General features: G+C 34.2%; 1 long non-coding RNA gene across 3 annotated transcripts in view; it reads left to right on the forward strand.

The window, feature by feature from the left end:
• LOC145938777 (uncharacterized) overlaps positions 1–16,686 on the forward strand; it is a 431,555-nt gene that overhangs the window by 352,042 nt on the left and 62,827 nt on the right. For 2 of the 3 annotated variants that reach the window (XR_014425733.1, XR_014425732.1), the window contains one exon: positions 3,419–3,733. The exons of the other annotated variant lie outside the window; for it this stretch is intronic. This is a non-coding gene — a long non-coding RNA (uncharacterized LOC145938777). Of the gene's footprint in view, positions 1–3,418; positions 3,734–16,686 lie in introns of those variants that run through there. 3 annotated transcript variants of the gene reach the window in all.

The following is a 16,686-nucleotide window of genomic DNA, read 5'->3' on the forward strand; positions in this document are numbered from 1 at the left end:
TTTCTCCAATTTAATTCTATGTTTTACGCGCACGAAGGCGACGGCACCGGGGTAGAGTCGCTTCGCTTTTCATTTTTCAACCGGCGCGCGCTTTTTACGTTTCCTATGCTTTTATACTGTGAGTAATTAAAACATTTTGGCCGGAATCCACGGATGGAGGTCCTTTGAGGTTTAAACGCGCCAGAAAATTCATCCTTCTCCCGCATTTACACCGCACCGCGCAGAGTCCGTGGCAAAGTGCGTGTCTGCCATAATGGAGAACGCCGACGCATCTCGCCCTCCGACGAGCTTCGTTTCGCGTGTCACGTATTCACCCCGTGAACTTTAACGGAGGTTCGCGGCAAACTCGTGCTTCGTTTGGCGAGCTTGCGAGCTACGTGAAAACGCATCTCTTTGATCCGCGGATGATCGTTACGATCTTCTAACTTGTGATTACGTCTCCGCTCGCGTTCACGTAGTGTACAAAGGATCTTTCTATGCTCGCATGTACATATGTATTTGTGCACGCATATGCGTGCCGTACATCAGTGTATACTTGATAAAAATATCTTTAAAATAAAAAACTTGATTTTTAAGTTTTACCTTGATTCTCTCTTATAAATCAAAAACAAAAATATTATTCTTGTTTTAAGCCAAAGTATTATTTATAATCAAATATTCTTATTATATACGTTCAAAATTTGAAGACGATTTTTTCTCGGAAAAGATTCTTAAATTATTATTTTCAATTTAAATAAGCAATAAAAGATTTTATTGAATATGATTCATTATAAAAATTAATTAAAATAATAATGTCTATTGAATTTCTATTTTAAAAAATTGATTCCAAATTGCTCAAGGAAAAAATAGATGAAAGAATGTGAAATAAATCTCTTCATATTTTTATCCTCAAGGATACAAATAATTCTTCTATAATTATGTTCATTTGTTTGCTCGCAGACTACGTTCATTTATATTCATTCTTTTGAACACAATTTAAATATGTATACAATGTAATATATCCCTTTGATATGTCATTCAAAAACAGTTCTGCGCAGACTAACCTGATGAACATATTAAAAGTAAAACGGGGTATCTTCTGACAGAATTATTAACTGCATCTACTCGAGAATATACATACACGCTATATGTCTTTTCTACTTAAAAAAGATAACTTTTACACACACACACACGAGTAATTATATATTGTGCAATCATTTTTGTCGTTTAAAGCATATTTTAAAAGCAGATAATCGCATTGAAAAATTTAGTTTATACATATTTAATTATCTGCATTGAAGAAAAAAATTGTATATTACCAAAAATAGATCAGACGTATGTTAAAAATTCACTTTGAAAACATCACTGGAAAAATTGAATGTTTGGATACACACACATATCCTTTTCTTTCTCAGACACAAATATAACTACAAGACTCAATTACACCCTCCAACTGCTACAGTTAATACTCTCGAGTATTGTTGCTCGACTGGGACATAGTAAAGTTCGGAGCAAATTTACCATTGAACGTAACTGCAGCGTTTCGATATTGCGAAATTAAAACGCACCCCCTCGATCAATGTTTGACTAACCAATGCGCGCGATAAGGAGGGGTTAAGTACGCTGTGTACTTTGTAAATTTTATTTACCCCCGTTTCGGGGCGCAATTGCGAAAGGCAAGTGCAGGTCGGAAACGCGAGCATTGTGCTTTCATGTGATTCACGCGGTCTGTCACGTAGTAGGGAGGAATGAAACGTGCTTGTCAAGACTAATTAAAGATTCCTCCAATTCTAGAGGTAAGCGCCTTTAATTCTCAGTGGCGGGTCGGGGAAGAAAGGAAAGGCGTTGTACCTCGGCGGGGTGCTCTTGCAATAGGGGTTTCTGAGGGTGTAGTGTTGCAACACGAGGTATCGTCTTTTATAGAAGAAAACAACAAAACCCGTTGATTAATAATACCGTCTTGCTCTCTCGCTTCTCTTTTTCGTGATTTTGCTTCCTTCGCCGCCCTGCTGGACCAGAGAAGCTATTTATCATAGCGCTTTCGCGTATTATCAATTTCACTAAACGCGATGGTACATTCGAGATTCTCTTAATTTCTCGCGATCTATAAATGTAACAACAATCGAGTGTAACTTCAGCACGGTTGAATCTTAAAGTTATACTATTGATTCATAACTTTAAAATGACGATCTCATCTTAAGTAATATCTTAAGTAAACGTGTAAAAATAACTTATAAAGACAATTTTTCAAATTTCTTGTATCTTTTTTTTATTTCAAATTTTATATATATATATATATATATATATATATATATAAAGGCAGTATTAATAACTTTATTTTTTTAAAAAATGTATATATAGGTATGTATTAATATATAAAATACATTTAAAATTCGCAAAGTTATTTTGTCATATTCTGATTCTGTAAAAAATATATGTTCGACTTGTTGCCTCATTTGATATTAAAATATGGAAAATTAATGCATCAAAAGCTGTCCATTAAATTTCAATGCACTCGCATCGGCGAGATGTACTCTTTTTATTATGGATTCTATTGACGATTTTAATGTGTTAATATTAACAATTTGATATACACACACACACATACATAGACACACGCGCGCGCATATATATATTTGTTTGTGAATAATTCTTTCCAAAGAGAAACGAATACGGAATCTCTTTTGGAATTCGTCAAGTCGTACAGCTCTATCGCGAAGATTACGTCGATGCAGCTGTCATGTGCACACTAACTTGTCGTGACGCCTTTTCAATCGGGAACATCCAATCGAATAACGCATAGGCGCCTCGAAGAAATCAATAAATCCGAATTCAAGCACGAAACAAGTCGATTGCGTACGTAATGCCATTTCCACTTTCGGTTAACAATGTGGCGTGCCATTTTCATTATCCACGCTCGAGTTAATGTGACACGAGAAATTCCACAACGTATATTCTCCCTCTTTCTCCCTCTCTCTTTCTCTCTCTCGAATATCTCTTGCGATTACACAAAATAATAATAGAGAAATTGACGTGTATGTCAGAATTTTTTATTTTACTTGGATGAAATGAAACGTAAGTCTGAGAAGTCAACCAGACTCGAACGTGACAAGATAATCTAGCTGTTATTTTACGTGTCGTATCAAATAAGGCTGACCATGTCCGGTGACAATTCAGAATTTTCGCGAACACGTGACTGGCATCGCTATACGAAATAGTCATTGCGCAAATGGAATTCCTTAAGAGTTCTCTAATGCAGATCGATATCTTTGGAAATTGGGATCAAACCGCACAGGAGGAAAATGTCGATGTAAACCTACGCGATTGCCGTTCATATCTGGACGCGCAAATAGATATATGGATACGTATATGTAATATATGTGCGTGACACATGGATTTTATATATATACGTACGTACACATACAAATATATGTTCCAGATATTCCAGGGGGCACGAACCTACTCGAGCTATCGATGATCGTCGATGTCGAGCGCCCGTCGGTCGAGTGGGTGCATCGGTTGCAATCGCAGCACTGCTGATTCGGTCTTCAATGGCAGTTCGACGTTCCAATCGTGATCGTATGTGCAGATAAACGACGGAAATGAAGCTCTTAACCTTATTTTTCGTTACAGAGCTTGTATCACCGAGACGAGCCGGTATATTTGACTCCGGAGAGCCATTCGTAAAAAAAAAAAAAAGAAAGCGCTCTTGTTTTGAAAAAAATGTCGCTGTGTCTGAATTTTCACTATTATACGATGCTTGTTCCATATAGATTGTTTAATCAATTTCCTTAGCAAAAATTAAATTGCAAAAGTTTGTAAATCAAAGTTATGTAACGAAAATCAACAATGCGAAATAATGAGCCATGTTTATCTTAATTGTTATGTAAATTATAATTAAAAAATGACGCAAGTAAACTTTCCTATACTTGATTCAAATTATGAAAGTTCGTGAACCTTATTACATAAGTTTCTATCGATACCTGCATTTTAAATTTATAATGCTTCAAAACTGGGCTTACAACACTTGAAATAAATGGCTTCACAAGAAAGTGAATTAAAATTATTGTATTGTTTTATTTCATTTTGTATGTCACGCGATGCTCTCGCGCTATCTAATAATATATGGTTTTATTTGACTTTGTATATGTCCCGCGCTGCTTTCGCGCGTTTTTTAGTAGCTTCGTGTATTTTCGGTACCGATCGCTCTCTTCTCCGCGTTCAATAGAGTAGTCATATTTTGTACGTTCGTCCGCTTGCCGTTTCAGTTGTATCAAATACAATAAAGATTGAGTTTCTTGCCAATTCTTCTTGTCTATTATTTCGAAAATAAGCTAAGATGCTATAAAAATAGTATCTCTAGTGCAAGTCGTCGCATACAAAAAAAAGGGAACTTGCATTAACAATTATAACTACTTAAATCTTTTTACTTTTACAGAAAATATTGAGATATTTTATTAATAAGAATATAGTATAAGAATATGTCTTGTCTAAAGTCAATCTATATATCGATAGCTTTTCCAAGCAATTTTACTACCATTTTTACGAAGGGAAATAAACACTTGAAATAAACTAAATTTTTTCTATATTGGATAAATTATAAAATTTATATCATAGCAATTATCAAAGTAGTTTATTATTTCGTAAGAAATTTTAAAATTTGTGTAGAATTAATTTGTATTTAATTTATTACTTATGCATTCAGATTACAAATGTATTAATAGTGTAACTGTATACGTAACTTGGTTTGAGCACACTATTATCATTGTGCATAATATAATGTGCTCCAGGCAGTAAACTCTGGTCCAGCGACCATATCGCATTATATCCCCATTTCGTATCTGCCTCAATTCATAATGAGTTGTTGTACCTTGAACAAATTAAGCCTAGACTGTGTGCATCTGCAATGCACATCCTCGATCGTAATTTCAACGACATTCTCATTGTCAGTGACAAGGATGTAACACCGTATTGCTCGAGTTTGATGCATAAATATTACGTTATACGACTACAAATGAATCCATTGACAGAGAAGGAGAGAGAAAGAGAAAGAGAGAGATAGAGAGACAGTTGCGTCATCGCTCGCAGGGTTGTGTCAGTAATTTAACGGAATATGCGCAATTAGGGCGGGATAATTAATATTAACGGCATGGATATTGGTCTAATTTGAATTAGACGAGGTCTGTGTAATTAACACTATTGTTTCGCGACGCATTGCACGAATCATCACACACATGTGCACACATCCACGTGCTTAACCGTTTGCGACTTTCGCGTTATCATCTATCATTTTCGATGCAAGAACGAGTGAGTGCACTTGTAAAGTTTATAAGGATTCCTTCTTTCATCTCAATAAAAATATAGCGTTAATTACGTGTATTTTAAATCTGCATTTATTTATCAAAAGTATGCATTTTTCAAAAAATGTTCTTTTTCGTCGAAAGTCGCGAATGTTTAATTAGAGTTTAGCAACGCACATCGCTTGACATATCACACCTCTATGCGAGCGGAAGTGACAAAAACCATCTGTGTTGCACATTAGCGCGAGACACGAGTTTCACGAGTTGTTTTTTGTTTGTTCGTTCTTAATGAATTAAATTATACATTCATATTTACAACGAATCAGATGTAAAGAATGAAAGAGGGTATATACGCTGATGATAATAATTAAAATTCAACTCCAGCGAAAGAATCGCGTGTATTTAAACAAAAAAATTATGACGTAAATCACGAGAAATTGCACGTTGATAAAATAAATAACCGAAAGTTTATGAAAACAAATACACGTTATCCGTTATCCGCGTGCTATCTGTAGCAAATAATAAAGAGAGATATAGAGTTAGTATTATAACTTCTTAGAATCAGTGAAAGAAGGCACAAGGGAGTAGAGAAAACGCGGAGTGTGCAGAAGGAGAAAAAGGGAGGAAAGTCACACAATGTGTTTTTTCTTCATTAATCCCTTCGTTGGACGAAGCTGCACATTACGTTGCATCGTCCAATTGCGCTCGCCCGTAAATCTTGGAGTGCGACTAATATCATCATCTCTTCAATGTGCAACGTTATTATTCCATAAAGTAAGTGCCGCTACCGCGTCGGTCATTTCCTCCGTGCCTTTCGCATGTTAATACATTAGCCGTCGTCCCGGGGTGCAATTTTCCCGCGCGAATGAGCATCCCTCACGTAGGATAACGTGGCAATCTCGCATAAATATCCGCTAGAAGTTTATTACGTCGATAATGCACACCGAGGGAATAAAGTGAAGAGGACTGCGAGAAAGACTGACTGAGAGGAGAGGGTGGAAGAAGAGCTTTCTCTTTTTGCGCGCCCGAGGTGAGTACATCGGATGTATATCTCGACGTTCTTCTCGCGGTCGAGTATTTTTCTAACTCGAGCCATAACGTCAACGGGGAATGAGGGGTTCGTTGAACTAGAGGGATGCGCTCAGGGTGGACCACCAACGGCGTCAGCCACAATCCGTTCGTTTTACAAAATACCATTATCGTGGGTCGAGCGCGGGCGGTTCAGATAGCCATTGTGAGGATAACGATGCCGCCTCCGGATGACGAGTGCTATTGAATCACTCCGCCAATACAGCCGCCGCGTTATCGTACTCATAGATCTGTCCGCTTGCGCCGGGTATTACGAGTAATACAATAAATTGCCGCGCCGATAGGAGCTGGAGGATGACGATAAACTGGCGGCATGTTCAATTAAAATCCCCAAAGCGTTCCATTTACGGAGATAAAATTCATTTTAGGCGGCACTTAGGAGCCACCGCGCCCTGTGACAGTTTGCATAATGTGGATGCATGAAGGAAACATTATGCAGATGCGCTTTAAATTATTATACAACGCTAAGTTATCGAAAGTTATCAATTGAAATTACCTAACTTTCTCGCAGTAATTGCTCGCGTATTAATTAGTGTAAAAATATTGATAAAACTTATTCGTGAAATATCTCGCAATGCTCCGAAATTCGCGATCGTGCGTATAAAGTATCCTTTACCTGAGGCAGAATTTCAAAGTTGGAAAGACAATCGCGGATCGGTTGTTAGTCTTGTCGTTACCGATACGAAGAAGAAATTACTCTTACGAGTTATCTTGGAGCAGTGTCCCGTGCACACTTCCAAGTACGAGAGTTATGCGTTAGTGTCCTATGAAAGGGTACGAGCGGCAGCCAGAGCCTGCTTTCGGCTCTTGTCATTTGTCTTCCTCCGAGATAGAACCAAAGTTTCAAAGACCGCCCCAAGTCGCGTCCCAGAGCAGAGGAGGCCGACGTCTCCCTAAATTTTCGCGCTTGCAGAATTAATGGCGGCGTCAGTTTGTAAAATCTTCGTTAAAGTCGCGGGAAGTCGCCGGAAACGATATACGTTCCGATAGTTGGAATCGAGTAAATCGAACCGGTCGTACGTAATGGCGAGATAGACCCTAATTCTCTGCCTTCGGTGTCGCGAAAATGGAGAAAAATCAGTGGTACCATGCTGCTTTTATTTCCGAACTTTCTGACGAAGGGATCAGGCTTTGTAGTACACGCCGATATAATTAAAAAAAAATTACAAAGACTTTCTATACGATAATTAAGTATGACTTTACAACCATCTATCCTTTGTTCGTGCGTAATAATCGCCTTTAATTCCTCCAGTCTCTGCAAATTTAATGATTAAAAACACCTCCGTCTACATTACCACGTCTTTCAGAATGAAATATGAATACGGAATATGCATTCGGTATTCGGTGCTTTTAACAATCTACTACCGCGCTTCAATTTGCATTATTTAATTATATAATCCCGAAGCTATTTCTAGCTGTTCGCTGAAAAACCGTAGTTATGAAATATATTTAAAAAAATTAATCTCACAAATTATTTTACTTCGATATCTCGATATATATATTCGATATATATATATATATATATATTAAACTTTCATAAATATATATATGTATATTTATTTATTTATATTATATGATCTAAGATCAATTCCTGTAAGATTGTCGCTTTGCGCATATTGAAAAACGTAAAGTCAATCGCGATTACATCGTGATAAAATAAATATCGTTAACCAGGAAATGTTCTGATGGCGATCATTAATTACTTCCTATTGCAACAGGCGAGTCTCGTAAATATAGCGTCGTAATTATTGAATTGTAATTATTGAGAATTGAGTTATCATTGTGAGAGAGATTTACTGATAACTCCACTAGAATTTTTTAATTTTTATTAAAACGTAAAATTCAAAAAGCGTTATTTTTATCTATTTGTTTCTATTTTATTTTCGTGATGTTATTTTGAATCATACAATTTTCGTAAAATTCACATAAAATGCGCATAAATCAAACTGCAAATGAGAACTCCAAGGCGGATCGTTATATGTCGCGACACGCATTTGGCTCGTTAAAAAATCGTTAGTGTAAAAGTATAAAACTTGCTAAACGTAATCTCTCCACATTCGAAACAATCTATAGAATTATTTTTTGCATGTGTGTCTTCATGTCGTAATATTATTTTATTGCATTAATTACACTAATAAAAGTATTGAAATATTAAGTATATAAATAATTATTGAATATTTATTATCAGAGTAAAATTATTGAAATAACAATTAAAGTAATTATTAATTACTGGAACTGTTTTTACCACGAGTCTTCTCGTCTCGCAAAAGTCGCGTTGCAGTTCTTTAACGATTCAGACACAGTCCAATTCGTTCTGTGCTAATCTTTGCTAATTCATTTATCGTGCGACACTCTTCCTGTAGCTGCAGTAAAAGCTTTCCAGTGCACGTGGATAACGGGAGGATACGCGTTTAAGTACGTTATTGAATCGATACGGAAACACCTGGACCTTTACAGGATTTTCAAGTGTCTGTCAGGATTCCCGCGGTTGCTATTCGCGCGCAAGTAGCATGGCATTATCATCTCTACGACGAGAAACAACCGAGTGCTTCGTATAAAAAATTTCCGATAAAATGGTCAATTCTTTACGACATTGTAAACGAGATGTGCTCGATTTGCGCATAACGATTTCACAATCACCAAGGTGCAAATACCGCGCCGTTTTATATTAATGAGAAGCTTCGAGATAAATTTATTCTTCGAGAAAATTGGAAATCAATTTTGCATCTTACCTATATTACATTACAGGTAATCAAATGAGGGGTAATTTGACTATACTTCGCTGTACCCGAAATATTATATTCATTAAGGAAAAGCAATAAAGTTTCGTTTTACGTGTTATCGCGCTTCTCGAAATATGATGAACGAGCCGGCGTAATTAGTCATACCGTGACTGCGACATCGATTTCCCAGGAGGAGACACGTTACGCTCATCAGGGGGAATCTCGATGGCGCAGGCGGTTTCAGAAGAGTACAAGTGCGAGGTATCCCGTCCCAAGATAGATGGACGCGCAAGTATGCCGTAGTTACGCGTCAAACGCCCGAGGATTTATGTCCGTGTAATAGAGTTTAGATACCCGTTCGCTGCTCATCGCATGCACTTCATTCAATAGTAATTAAGACGATAAAGCGGTCAATATACCGTATAGTTAACTACGAGTTCATCGTGTCGTTCAAAAGTCTGTCGATCTGTCCAGCATTAAGTGCTTTAGGTAAACTACTAGGCTGCTTTCATTTTAAGCAAATTATACGATATGTATGAAATAATGCTATATCTTTTATATTATTTGGTTTTTATTATGTTTTTTTTTGTAATTGATTTTAGCTTCTTTAAAATATTAATTTAAATGGTTTACTAATCTCTTTCTAAAACTGGCTAATTAATACAATATAAACTGTTTATATAATTTATATACGTAATTTATATAATTTATATAATTTATATACGTATAATATTGTATACGTATATAAATATATAAATATATAATATAAATATATATATTAATATATATATTAATAATATATATATTAATAATATAAATATATAATTATTATTTACCTTATTCTTCTTAAAATTTCCTGCACAATTTACACACTTTTAATATTATAACCAATTTTGACTTGAAACTGTCAAAATAATCTTGACGATCAAACACTACGAAGCATGATCAGCAAAAGAACCAATCAGTACCGCGGATTAAAAGCAACAATACTTCGATACATTCGAGAATAAATAACATGCCTTTTTTAGAAAAGGAGGATAAAAATATTAATTTAAATGGTTTACTAATCTCTTTCTAAAACTGGCTAATTAATACAATATAAACTGATTATATAATTTATATACGTATAATATTGTATACGTATATAAATATATAAATATATAATATAAATATATATATTAATATATATATAATAATATAAATATATAATTATTATTTACCTTATTCTTCTTAAAACTTCCTGCACAATTTAAACACTTTTAATATTATAACCAATTTTGACTTGAAACTGTCAAAATAATCTTGACGATCAAACACTACGAAGCATGATCAGCAAAAGAACCAATCAGTACCGCGGATTAAAGGCAACAATACTTCGATACATTCGAGAATAAATAACATGCCTTTTTTAGAAAAGGACATTGATTACAGAATTTTGGTACCAAGCAGACAACAGCGTACAAACTTTTTCATTTGCTATACATAAATTAAGGATGCGTCGCATAGGGTCAGCGGCATAAATGTATCGATTCCTAATATTTAAAGACGAGCCAAAAATTCATCGATTATACATTTTAATAGTACATTGATTACAGAATTATTTGGTACCATGCAGACACCAGCGTACAAATTTTTTAATACAATAAACATAAAATAAGGATGCGTCGCACAGGGTCCGCGTCAAAAAAGTACTAATTTCTAATATTTTAAGAAGAGCCAAAAATTCATCGATTATACATTTTAATAGTACATAGATTACAGAATCTTTTGGTACCATGCAGACACCAGCGTACAAATTTTTTAACTTGATATACATAAAATAAGGATGCGTCGCATAGGGTCAGCGGCATAAATGTATCAATTTCTAATATTTTAAGACGAGCCAAAAATTCATCGATTATACATTTTAATAGTACATTGATTACAGAATCATTTGGTACCAAACAGACACCAGCGTACAAATTTTTTAACTTGATACACATAAAATAAAGTTGCGTCGCATAGGGTCAGCGGTAAAAAGTATCGATTTCCAATATTTTAAGACGAGCCAAAAATTCATCGATTATACATTTTAATATTACATTGATTACAGTATCTTTTCGTACCATGCAGACACCAGCGTACAAATTTTTTAATATGATAAACATAAAATAAGTATGCGTCGCACAGGGTCCGCGTCAAAAAAGTATCGATTTCCAATATTTTAAGACGAGCCAAAAATTCATCGATTATACATTTTAATAGTACATTGATTACAGAATCTTTTGGTACCAAGCAGACACCAGCGTACAAACATTTTCATTTGCTATACATAAATTAAGGATGCGTCGCATAGGGTCAGCGGCATAAATATATCGATTCCTAATATTTAAAGACGAGCCAAAAATTCATCGATTATACATTTTAATAGTACATAGATTATAGAATCATTTGGTACCAAACAGACACCAGCGTACAAATTTTTTAACTTGATATACATAAAATAAGGTTGCGTCGCATAGGGTCAGCGGTAAAAAGTCTCGATTTCCAATATTTTAAGACGAGCCAAAAATTCATCGATTATACATTTTAATATTACATTGATTATAGAATCATTTGGTACCAAACAGACACCAGCGTACAAATTTTTTAACTTGATATACATAAAATAAGGTTGCGTCGCATAGGGTCAGCGGTAAAAAGTCTCGATTTCCAATATTTTAAGACGAGCCAAAAATTCATCGATTATACATTTTATTATTACATTGATTATAGAATCATTTGGTACCAAACAGACACCAGCGTACAAATTAATTAACTTGATATACATAAAATAAGGTTGCGTAGCATAGGGTCAGCGGTAAAAAGGATCGATTTCCAATATTTTAAGACGAGCCAAAAATTCATCGATTATACATTTTAATATTACATTGATTATAGAATCATTTGGTACCAAACAGACAACAGCGTACAAACTTTTTCATTTGCTATACATAAATTAAGGATGCGTCGCATAGATTCAGCGGCAAAAAAGTATCGATTTCTAATATTTAAAGACGAGCCAAAAATTCATCGATTATACATTTTAATAGTACATTGATTACAGAATTATTTGGTACCAAGCAGACACCAGCGTACAAATTTTTTAATACAATAAACATAAAATAAGGATGCGTCGCACAGTGTCCGCGACAAAAAAGTACTAATTTCTAATATTTTAAGACGAGCCAAAAATTCATCGATTATACATTTTAATAGTACATAGATTACAGAATCTTTTGGTACCATGCAGACACCAGCGTACAAATTTTTTAACTTGATACACATAAAATAAGGTTGCGTCGCATAGGGTCAGCGGTAAAAAGTATCGATTTCCAATATTTTAAGACGAGCCAAAAATTCATCGATTATACATTTTAATATTACATTGATTACAGAATCTTTTCGTACCATGCAGACACCAGCGTACAAATTTTTTAACTTGATACACATAAAATAAGGTTGCGTCGCATAGGGTCAGCGGTAAAAAGTATCGATTTCCAATATTTTAAGACGAGCCAAAAATTCATCGATTATACATTTTAATAGTACATAGATTATAGAATCATTTGGTACCAAACAGACATTAGCGTACAAATTTTTTAACTTGATATACATAAAATAATATTGCGTCGCATAGGGTCAGCGTTAAAAAGTATCGATTTCCAATATTTTAAGACGAGCCAAAAATTCATCGATTATACATTTTAATATTACATTGATTACAGAATCTTTTCGTACCATGCAGACTCCAGCGTACAAATTTTTTAACTTGATATACATAAAATAATATTGCGTCGCATAGGGTCAGCGGTAAAAAGTATCGATTTCCAATATTTTAAGACGAGCCAAAAATTCATCGATTATACATTTTAATATTACATTGATTACAGAATCTTTTGGTACCATGCAGACACTAGCGTACAAATTTTTTAATACGATAAACATAAAATAAGGATGCGTCGCACAGGGTCCGCGTCAAGAAAGTATCGATTTCTAATATTTTAAGACGAGCCAAAAATTCATCGATTATACATTTTAATAGTACATTGATTACAGAATCTTTTGGTACCAAGCAGACATCAGCGTACAAACATTTTCATTTGCTATACATAAATTAAGGATGCGTCGCATAGGGTCAGCGGCATAAATATATCGATTCCTAATATTTAAAGACGAGCCAAAAATTCATCGATTATACATTTTAATAGTACATAGATTATAGAATCATTTGGTACCAAACAGACACCAGCGTACAAATTTTTTAACTTGATATACATAAAATAAGGTTGCGTCGCATAGGGTCAGCGGTAAAAAGTCTCGATTTCCAATATTTTAAGACGAGCCAAAAATTCATCGATTATACATTTTAATATTACATTGATTATAGAATCATTTGGTACCAAACAGACACCAGCGTACAAATTTTTTAACTTGATATACATAAAATAAGGTTGCGTAGCATAGGGTCAGCGGTAAAAAGGATCGATTTCCAATATTTTAAGACGAGCCAAAAATTGATCGATTATACATTTTAATATTACATTGATTACAGAATCTTTTGGTACCAAACAGACACCAGCGTACAAATTTTTTAACTTGATATACATAAAATAAGATTGCGTCGCATAGGGTCAGCGTTAAAAAGTATCGATTTCCAATATTTTAAGACGAGCCAAAAATTCATCGATTATACATTTTAATATTACATTGATTACAGAATCTTTTCGTACCATGCAGACACCAGCGTACAAATTTTTTAATATGATAAACATAAAATAAGGATGCGTCGCACTGGGTCCGCGTCAAAAAAGTATCGATTTCTAATATTTTAAGACGAGCCAAAAATTCATCGATTATACATTTTACTAGTACATTGATTACAGAATCTTTTGGTACCAAGCAGACACCAGCGTACAAACATTTTCATTTGCTATACATAAATTAAGGATGCGTCGCATAGGGTCAACGGCATAAATATATCGATTCCTAATATTTAAAGACGAGCCAAAAATTCATCGATTATACATTTTAATATTACATTGATTACAGAATCTTTTCGTACCATGCAGACACCAGCGTACAAATTTTTTAACTTGATATACATAAAATAAGGTTGCGTAGCATAGGGTCAGCGGTAAAAAGGATCGATTTCCAATATTTTAAGACGAGCCAAAAATTCATCGATTATACATTTTAATATTACATTCATTACAGAATCTTTTCGTACCATGCAGACACCAGCGTACAAATTTTTTAATATGATAAACATAAAATAAGGATGCGTCGCACAGGGTCCGCGTCAAAAAAGTATCGATTTCTAATATTTTTAGACGAGCCAAAAATTCATCGATTATACATTTTAATATTACATTGATTACAGAATCTTTTGGTACCATGCAGACACTAGCGTACAAATTTTTTAATACGATAAACATAAAATAAGGATGCGTCGCACAGGGTCCGCGTCAAAAAAGTATCGATTTCTAATATTTTAAGACGAGCCAAAAATTCATCGATTATACATTTTACTAGTACATTGATTACAGAATCTTTTGGTACCAAGCAGACACCAGCGTACAAACATTTTCATTTGCTATACATAAATTAAGGATGCGTCGCATAGGGTCAACGGCATAAATATATCGATTCCTAATATTTAAAGACGAGCCAAAAATTCATCGATTATACATTTTAATATTACATTGATTACAGAATCTTTTCGTACCATGCAGACACCAGCGTACAAATTTTTTAATATGATAAACATAAAATAAGTATGCGTCGCACAGGGTCCGCGTCAAAAAAGTATCGATTTCCAATATTTTAAGACGAGCCAAAAATTCATCGATTATACATTTTAATATTACATTGATTACAGAATCTTTTGGTACCATGCAGACACTAGCGTACAAATTTTTTAATACGATAAACATAAAATAAGGATGCGTCGCACAGGGTCCGCGTCAAAAAAGTATCGATTTCTAATATTTTAAGACGAGCCAAAAATTCATCGATTATACATTTTAATATTACATTGATTACAGAATCTTTTGGTACCATGCAGACACTAGCGTACAAATTTTTTAATACGATAAACATAAAATAAGGATGCGTCGCACAGGGTCCGCGTCAAAAAAGTATCGATTTCTAATATTTTAAGACGAGCCAAAAATTCATCGATTATACATTTTACTAGTACATTGATTACAGAATCTTTTGGTACCAAGCAGACACCAGCGTACAAACATTTTCATTTGCTATACATAAATTAAGGATGCGTCGCATAGGGTCAACGGCATAAATATATCGATTCCTAATATTTAAAGACGAGCCAAAAATTCATCGATTATACATTTTAATATTACATTGATTACAGAATCTTTTCGTACCATGCAGACACCAGCGTACAAATTTTTTAACTTGATATACATAAAATAAGGTTGCGTCGCATAGGGTCAGCGGTAAAAAGTATCGATTTCCAATATTTTAAGACGAGCCAAAAATTCATCGATTATACATTTTAATATTACATTGATTATAGAATCATTTGGTACCAAACAGACAACAGCGTACAAACTTTTTCATTTGCTATACATAAATTAAGGATGCGTCGCATAGATTCAGCGGCAAAAAAGTATCGATTTCTAATATTTAAAGACGAGCCAAAAATTCATCGATTATACATTTTAATAGTACATTGATTACAGAATTATTTGGTACCAAGCAGACACCAGCGTACAAATTTTTTAATACAATAAACATAAAATAAGGATGCGTCGCACAGAGTCCGCGACAAAAAGTACTAATTTCTAATATTTTAAGACGATCCAAAAATTCATCGATTATACATTTTAATAGTACATAGATTACAGAATCTTTTGGTACCATGCAGACACCAGCGTACAAATTTTTTAACTTGATACACATAAAATAAGGTTGCGTCGCATAGGGTCAGCGGTAAAATGTATCGATTTCCAATATTTTAAGACGAGCCAAAAATTCATCGATTATACATTTTAATATTACATTGATTACAGAATCTTTTGGTACCATGCAGACACCAGCGTACAAATTTTTTAACTTGATACACATAAAATAAAGTTGCGTCGCATAGGGTCAGCGGTAAAAAGTATCGATTTCCAATATTTTAAGACGAGCCAAAAATTCATCGATTATACATTTTAATATTACATTGATTACTGAATCTTTTCGTACCATGCAGACACCAGCGTACAAATTTTTTAATATGATAAACATAAAATAAGTATGCGTCGCACAGGGTCCGCGTCAAAAAAGTATCGATTTCCAATATTTTAAGACGAGCCAAAAATTCATCGATTATACATTTTAATAGTACATTGATTACAGAATCTTTTCGTACCATGCAGACACCAGCGTACAAATTTTTTAATATGATAAACATAAAATAAGGATGCGTCGCACTGGGTCCGCGTCAAAAAAGTATCGATTTCTAATATTTTAAGACGAGCCAAAAATTCATCGATTATACATTTTACTAGTACATTGATTACAGAATCTTTTGGTACCAAGCAGACACCAGCGTACAAACATTT

Source organism: Prenolepis imparis, unplaced genomic scaffold (genome assembly GCF_030444845.1).
Source record: "Prenolepis imparis isolate NDT839.2.m4 unplaced genomic scaffold, iyPreImpa1.0 SCAF_7, whole genome shotgun sequence".
NCBI classification, from domain to species: domain Eukaryota; kingdom Metazoa; phylum Arthropoda; class Insecta; order Hymenoptera; family Formicidae; genus Prenolepis; species Prenolepis imparis.